General features: G+C 38.4%; 1 pseudogene; it reads left to right on the top strand.

Annotated features, from left to right (window-relative positions):
- The first annotated feature begins 5,326 nt into the window (after positions 1-5,326).
- LOC123827439 lies at positions 5,327-6,636 on the top strand (annotated as a pseudogene).
- Positions 6,637-8,887: the final 2,251 nt, after the last annotated feature.

Genomic DNA, 8,887 nt, shown 5'->3' with positions numbered 1-8,887 from the left:
CTGCTCTCCTTGGAAGAGATTGTGAGACTGATGATGCACAACCAACTACCCTAAAACTCAGTGGCTTACAACAATTAGCATATTTTCTTACCCATGCCATTGTGGGGTATCTATAGTTCTACTGATCTAGACTGGGTTTGGCTGCTCCAAGCTTCAGATTAGATCGAGGTCTGCAAAATGTGGCCTTCATTTCTCATAAACCAGCAGCACCTACCTAAGGCACGATTTTCTTATGACTAAAAGTGAGAGTTCAAGAAGGCAAATCCACATAATGCAAACACACTTCAAGCTTTTGATTATGTCACATATGGTAACATATGTCACATCTTATGGCCAAAGCAAGTTAGTTGTGCAAGTTCAAAGAAAGGAGGTGAGAAATTTTACTGTTCACACAACAAAGGTATAATGGTGATATGGATGGATATCAATATTAGAGGGGTTTGAATAATTTGGAGCTATAATTCAGTCTACATAAAGGTTTTGTTTTTAAGGGGAATTCAGTAGAGAATTTTCTAAAATCCTAATATTTTCCTCTTGTATCCTAATCAAGACTTACTTATATTCAAAATTTTTGAAAGTAGATAGCAGTAAGAAGAGCATTATCTAATTTTCATGTTAATAACATATAGATTTTCATATATCAATCTTCTTATATGTCATTGTGACTGTTCATATCTCTATAACTGGCTTTTATGTTTCTAATGAGAGCTAATCAGAACCAGTTTAAGAGCAATTGTTGGAGTTCCAGTATTTCATAAGATGGTAACAACAGTCCAAGTCAAGATTTCTATACATCCTAAAAAATGACCACTGAGATCAAAAGTAAGAATAATTAAAACCACCCAGGACACAGAGAATACTACAAATCTTAAGTCATGGATAAGTAGGCTGATAAACACCTAAATAATACAGATATAGCTCCAGAGTTTACGCTTATAGGGGGATAAAGGTGGGATGAAGACACATAAACAAGGAGACCAAGAATCCAAGAATAATGGAGCACAGATAAAACTATACTCAGAAATAGAGTCCTACATTTAGTAAGAAAATATTAAAGATAACTTTGTGACCAGTAACTCAGACAGTGGTTATTAAAGAATTGAACACAATTCTTTGCAGACTCAAGGTGACAGGCTCAGAAGGTACTGCTTCTGGTAAAAAAAAAGGGGGAAACTTGGAAAGGGGATTCAAACTTTTGAGACTGTAGTTACAGTGAAAAAAGAAATATATGGTAAAGAGTATTATTAAGAAACTCGAGGACAGTAAGTGTGAATCAAGGATTGTGTATCCATCCAAGCTTTTAAAAAAAAATAACATCAAGGGTATATAAAAATAGCTTTACTCTATAGAACCAACCAAACAGCATCAGAAAAATCATAAAACACAGCTACCTTATCCTAAAAGAATATATTTTCTTATATTAAGAGACCATATTTGTCAATGAAACATTGGACAGTGTTTAATCTCCAAATATAAGAACTCATATGACTCAACACCAAAAAGACAAATAATCCAATTAAAAAATGGGCAAAGGACCTGAATAGACACTTCTCCAAGGAGGACATAGAGATGGCCCATAGACATATGAAAAAATGTTGAACATCACTAGCCATCAGAGGGATGCAAATTAAAATCACAATGAGACAGATGCCAAATAGGAGAGGAAGGAGGGAATGGTGCAAAGAAAGGAAGGGGATTAGTCAAATAACATATAAGAATGACCCATGAACATTGACAATAGTGCAGGGATTGACTGTGGGAGTGGGAGGTGGGTTGGGTAAAGGAGGGCAAATGGTGGAAGTTAGGGAAACTGTAATAGAATAAATTAGAATAAAAATTAAATAAAAATAGAAAATAAAATAAAATAACTTAGAAAAAAAGAACAAGGTCAATCACAGAATTCACAAAGCTATATAAAGATTTTCAGTCATCTCTGCATATAACTGCTTTCTAGTCCCAGAAGATAAGACATCACAAATGAAGTGGTCATCCCTGTCCATAAGAAGAAAATAGAAAATAACAATAAATATTTTGAGTTTATAAAAATTTTCCAAAGAGAATGTTCATGAAACAGAAGTAAACTATAACCTAATACCTTTACATAAATTAAATGTTAAAGTAGCATTTGCAAATATATAAAAATGATTTAAATCAAATTTTAAAACTCAGAAAACATTTGAAATAGTAATTAGAAAGCTCTGAAATAGGAACTATAATCACTAATGAAATTGAAGGAAAATGTAAAATTAATAAGAAATGAAGACAGAGCCCTGGAGGATGTGGCTCAGGTGGTTGGAGCATCGTTCTGTACACCAAAAGGTCACTGATTTGATTCCTGATCAGGGCACATACCTGAGTTGTGGGTTTTATTCCCTGTCAGGGAGTCTATGAGAGGCAGCCAGTTGATGTTTCTTTCTCACATCCATGCTCCTCTCTCTCTTCTTCTCTTCTCTCTAAAAGCAATTGAAACATGTCTGCAGGTGAGGATTTAAGAAGTGGTATAAAAGAATCAGATTACTTCTTGTCAGTCCATTTTTGCCTATAAAGTTTCCTTTGAGAAACAGCTGATAGTCTTATGGGTACTCCTTTGTAGGTAACTCTCTGCTTTTCTCTTGCTCCTTTTAAGATTCTTTACCTTTAACCTTTAGCATTTTAATTATGATGTGTCTCAGTGTGGTTCTCTTTGGGTCCAACTTGTGTGGAACTTTCCATGCTTCCAGGACTTGCATGTCTATTTCCTTTGTTAAATTAGGGAAGTTTTCTTTCATTATTTCTTCAAACAAGTTTTCAATTTCTTGATCTTCCTCTTCTCCTTCTGGCACCCCTATGATTCAGATGTTGACACATTTGGAGATGTCCCAGAGTCTTCTTATACTATCTTCATTTTTTTTTCAATTCTTATTTATTCTTTCTGTTCTGGTTGAATGTCTATTTCTTCCTTATGTTCCAAATCATTGATTTGAATCCTGGCTTCCTTCCCTTCACTGTTGGTTCTCTGTAGATTTTTCTTTATTTCACTTAGTGTAACCTTCATTTCTTCCTTTATGTTGTTGTCTTACCCAATGAGTTCTTTGAGCATCTCGATCACCAGTGTTTTGAACTCTGCATTTTATAGTTTGGTGTGATGCAACCCTTCCAGGCCAGACAGGTTCACAGAAGGTAAATGGAAGAATATTCATGGAACCATCAGGATGTCTGACATGCCTTTATTCAAGGGTGGGCAACCCACACTTGCTGCGAGCTACATGTCTCCACACGGCGCTACCTAGCTCTGCATGTCACCTGTCCCTCAGCAGGAAATCCCAACTCCCTTGTATATTACATGCACACAAAGCCATCGGGAAGCCCATATATTGTATAATACAGCAAAATTCGTATGCAAGTCCTCTCAAGGCTATGGGAACTGTTTATAGGAGCATTTCTCAAGGCTATGAGAAGACAGCTTATCTTAGTTCCCCACACATCTGGGTGAGGTGGGCCCCAGCCCCTGGGGTCTGTGTGTTGTGGAGGCAATGAACAAATTCACACTGACTACAGAAGTCCTATGGAGAAAAAAGGACAGCATGGCTACTCTCTGAGCGAGAGAGAGGGCTCGACTCCTGCCTGGACAAGCTTTTATTGCTTTTCTGGGCACATTACATTGAGGATGGTCCTCATTTACTATGCACAAGTTCCCTTTAGGCGGTTACCTTTTACAGATAACAAAGGAGAGGATGTTGCTAATTATATCAAAGAAAAAAGATATTTGCAAATGCAAGGGAACAGGTGGTTGAAATGGTTACACTCCATCCTTGGGATGTTTAGCATAGATTTTAGGACATTACTTAAAATATATGTAGTAAACATTTGCTGCCTCAATCAGGGTGAGGGAGTTTTAGCAAAAAGCAAGACTCAAAGCAGCCTAGGTACAATGCAGGCCCGATTTCCCACTGGAGAACCTATCCATGGGTGTGGGTCTTGTGTGCTGACCTCGCTCCCTGTCAGTTTTCTGATTTAGGGGCTGGGTTATATTCCCCATGCCACATAGAATGGTTCCCTATATCTGGGTGAGGAAGCCAGTCTGCCTCCATTAACCCTACAGTTGGTTATTTCTATTTTGTTCAGTTCTTTTTTTTATTGTTGTTCAATTACAGTTGTGCCCATTTTCTGCCTGTTACTCTCTCCCACCCTACCCACCTCCCACCTCCCACATTGAATCCTCCCTCCCATTGTTGTCTTTGTCCATGGGTCCTTTATACATTTTCCTTGATGACCCTTCCCCTTCTTTGCCCCCTTATCTCCCTCACCCTTTTCCCCTGTGGTTAGCGTCAGTGTGTTTTTTATTTCCATGTCTCTGGTTCTATTTTGCTTGCTTGTTTGCTTTGTTGATTAGGTTCTACTTATTGGTGAGGTCACATGGTTTTTGTCTTTCACCTGGCTTATTTTACTTAACATAATGTTCTCTAGTTTTATCCATGTTGTTGTGAAGGGTAGGAGTTCATTATTTCTTTCTGCTGCATAGTATTCCATTGTGCAAATATACCACTGTTTTTGATCCACTCATTTACTGATAGTCACTTAGACTCTTTCCAGCACTTAGATATCATTTAGTTCTTTTTCTGGCAAGAATTATTCAAAATGATGAAAAGCAAGGACCTACAACCTAGATTACTCAATCCAGCAAAGCAATCATTTAGAATAGGACAGATAAAGTGCTTCCCAGAAAAGGTAAAGTTAAAGGAGTTCTGAATCACCAAGCTCTTATTATATGAAATGTTAAAGGGACTTATTTAAGAAAAAGAAGATCAAAACTATGAACATTAAAATGCAACAAATTCATAACTATCAATGACTGAATTAAAATAAATCTAACTGAACAACCAGAACAGGAACAAAATCCTAGGCATGGAGAACATTTGGAGGGTTATCAGCTGGTGAGGATGAGGGAAAATAGGGGAAAAGGTGCAAGGATTAAAAAGCATAATTGGTACATACAAAACAGACAGGGGGATGTTAAGAATAGTATAGGAAATGGAGAAGCCAAAGAACTTATATGCACCACCCATGGACATGAACTCAGGTCAGGGGTGGGGACTGCTGGAGAGAAGGGAGGTACTGGAGAGAGGGGGACAAAGGGAGAAAAATTAGGACAACTGTAATAATATAGTCAATCAAATATACTCTAAAAATGAGTCAGGTTAAAAGTGATTATCTGTTTTCTGCAGGGTGTGGTAGTGGCCATTTACTCAGAAGGGGGAATGGCTTTGGCCTTGTTTTCCCCACTTATTTTCTCCTCCCTTTTTTCTTTGTCAGTAGGGCACAGTTATGGGTCACAAAGAAGTAGCTGATGCCATGGTGCTGGTATTGTAATAGAAATTTTGATGAGAAGAAGATCTTTATACAGCACCAAAAGCAAAACATTTTAAATGTCATGTATGTCATAAGAAATGGTACATAGGACCTGCCTTGGCTATATATTGCATGCAGGTGCATAAAGAGGCATTAGATATTTTACTAAATATAATACCTGGAGAACAAACATAGAGCTGGAAATACATGAAGATATTTCAGAAAAAGACATGGATGAAACAAGATGACTTTTTGAACAGAAAAACACAGAAGAGTAAAAAAAGAAAAAGAAGAAGCAACAAGGTGATTCTGATGAATATGATGACTCTGCAGCTTCAACTTTATTTCAGCCATAGCCCATTCAACCTCAGTGAGGTTATATACCCCCCAGTGGCACAAACAGGACTACCACCAGTTCCAGGAGCACCAGGAATGCCTCCAGGCATACCTCCATTAATGCCAAGTATCCCTCACCTGATGCCAGGAATGCCACCTGTTATACCAGGCATGCCACCTGAAATGACACCAATGGGTGGAATGATGCCACCTGGACCAGAAATACCACCTCTGATGCCTGCTATGCCACCAGGTATGCCCTCCCTTGTTCCACATTCTGGAATTCCTCCAATGACTCGAGTACAGGCCATTTCAGCACCAGGTATTCTTAATAAACCACATGCACCAACAGCAACAGTTCTTGCTCCATAGCCTTCAGTTACTAAGCCTCTTTTCCCCAGTGCTGGACAGGCTCAGGAAGCTGTTCAAGAACTTGTTGGTACCGATTTCAAGCCCTTAGTTAGTACCCCTGTAACAACTAAAGAACCCCCAAAGCCTACATTTCCTGCTTATGCATATTCTAGGGCTTCAACCACTAGTAAAACAAATAGCATTGCAGCTAAACCAGCAGCTTTAATAACAAGTAAGCCCAGTATTCTTAGAATAACCAGTGCAACCAGTAAATTGATCCATTCAGATGAGGATATATCATTGGAAGAGAGAAGAGCACTGTTATCTAAATATCACTATAATCTGTCTTATCCAGGGCAGGCTCCCATTGGTAACCCACTGGTTGGACCAATTGAAGGTATGATGTCATCAGAGCCAGGCATCCTACCACAAGAAATGAGACCCCTAATGCTGCCTCCTGGTCAGTATGGTGGTAATCATCAAGGCATGCCAGGTTACCTTCCTGGTGCTATGTCACCATATGGGCAGGGACCACCAGTAGTGCCCTCTTACCAAGGTGGGCCTCCTTGACCTCCAATGGGAATGAGACCTCCTGCAATGTCACAAAGTGGCCATTACTGATATCACTTCATCCAATCTACTAGGTTTAGAGATTAAATCTTTTCTTAACTTGTGCTGTTAAGGCTTCATTGTGACTTTAACCCACATTATCTTCCCACATGCACCAAAACTATTGGGCATTTATTTTACATGGGAAAAATGATTTGGGATAATAAAGCAGGAAATTTTTGTGGAATTGTAATTTATATTGTATGGCTTCTTTTTCATGTTTTATCTAGGTTCTTAGAAGTGAAGTATAGGAAATTGGGTTTCTTAAATTGTGAAGGCACTAGAATTACATGAATATATCACCTTAAAAAAGGTAAGTTCTGTAAGCTTACATTGCTATTTGTAAAGTTATGTCTTCACAGAATTTCAGATGTGATTGGACTTCATGTCCACTCCCTAGCTTGATGAGGACAGGAACTATTTCCAAGTACCTGTACATTGGAAATCTAAATGTGTAACAATATTTAACATATTTAGAGTTCCTCATGTTGCAGGGTTTATGAAATCTGTCCCACTAAGGTCATGTGGCTTTTCTATACTGTTAAACTTCATGTAATACAATGGATGAAAAAAGAGGGGAATAAAGACCAATGAATATAATTGAAGTCCCTGAAAAAATGGAATAGAATTATTTTTTAAATTATTTTTCAGGAAAATATCTAGAGTTCAAAGACCCAAGTTTACTTATTAAAAGTGCCTACTATTTCTGGAAAAACTGAATCAAAAAAAGGACAAAACATATCCTAATACAATTCTTGGCTCTGATCTTCACAAATACTTCTCAGTTTTTTTCTCCCTTCATGGGTGGGACAGATTGGCTAGAGTGGATTGCAGTTGGGTATTTCCCTTTCCCTGGTCTGTTAGGCTGTGATAATACCCCAGCAGCTCAACTAGTTTCTCCTGAGGACAGGCCTTGTTAACAAGAGCACAATGCTCTGCAGTATTTCAAAATGGTTCCTTTTTTCCTTCACGCTGTCAGAAGCTAGAAAGGATTATTCCCTGATATTTTATGTGGGAACTGGTTGAGCTCTTGGATGTAAGGTTTACAAAACTATGGGGATCTTCATGATTGGGCTCCTTGGTGTTTTAACTCTCAGAGTTGTCTGCAAGGAGCCTGCAGAAATTCATCACAGTTAAGGTTTTTCTAACCCAGCACTGGTTCCTGTGGTGGTTTCACCTAGTGAATTTCAGCTCTGGTAAGCAGAACCTCCCTGGATTCACCTGTCTGTCTCTCTAGTCATGGGGACAGCAGTTGGACCTGTGCCCTCCTCTCTCTTAAGGATCCAAGAAGAGTTGTTGATGACTCATTTTACTCAGCTTTTTATTTGTTGTGAGGACAAAGTAGCAACTTCCAAGCTTCTTATATGTAGAACTGGAAACCTGAAGTCTTAATATGCTTCTTTTTAGCTAATATTAGGTTCTCTAAACTACTTTTACCTACTTTTATCCTTTGTTAAGAAGAATGGAGTACTCTAATATATTTCAAATGGGTTTTTTCCCCTCTCTCATTGTTGGAAGCAGGAGGATTTTTTTCCCTGATATTTAGTACTGTTGAAATTTGGCCAAGCTCCTAGAGTTGAATTTCACAATATTGTGGGAACCATCCTGTGTCTGGGTCCCCTGATGTATTTTAACTCTTAGAGTTGTCCACACAGAGCCTCCATCAATTTGTCAGTTACAGCTCAGGGGTTCCTACTTGGCCCTAGTTCCAGAAGCAGTCTCTCCCAGTAGGTCTTGGCTCTGGTAATCTGCTACACTGCACCTTCCTGTTTCATCTCTCTGTCCAGTCTTGGGGACAGTGGTTTGCCCTGTGCCCTCCCCTCTTCTATAGTCCAAGAAGAATTGTTGATTTATAGTCTGTTTAGCTTCTTACTTGTTAGGACAGTGGTGACTTTCTTCTTTCCTGCAGAACTGGAAATGAAAGTCCCTACCACTGGGGTTTTATTGTCCATTTTACTGATGATTAATGATATTTTCAACACTTTCATGGACTTACTTGCCATTCACATTGCTCTTTTTGAAATGTCTATTCAAATATTTTGCCAGATTTTATTGCATTGTGTGTATTTTTACTTTGTATAATTCTGTGCAGTTACATTATAAACTTAGGTAACCAGAAATTTTCCTAGGAAGATGCAATTAAGTCAAATAATCCTGCTGTACACAGAGATGAAATAGACTAGTTTCACAGGAGAATAATAAAAGTTGCACAAAAATATTCTCCCAACAAAACAGCACCAAACCTAGAAGGTTCCAAAGGGGA

Source organism: Phyllostomus hastatus, unplaced genomic scaffold (genome assembly GCF_019186645.2).
Source record: "Phyllostomus hastatus isolate PE091 unplaced genomic scaffold, TTU_PhHast_1.1 phas_contig_86, whole genome shotgun sequence".
Taxonomy (NCBI): domain Eukaryota; kingdom Metazoa; phylum Chordata; class Mammalia; order Chiroptera; family Phyllostomidae; genus Phyllostomus; species Phyllostomus hastatus.
This window is presented reverse-complemented; position numbering and strand designations above follow the sequence as displayed.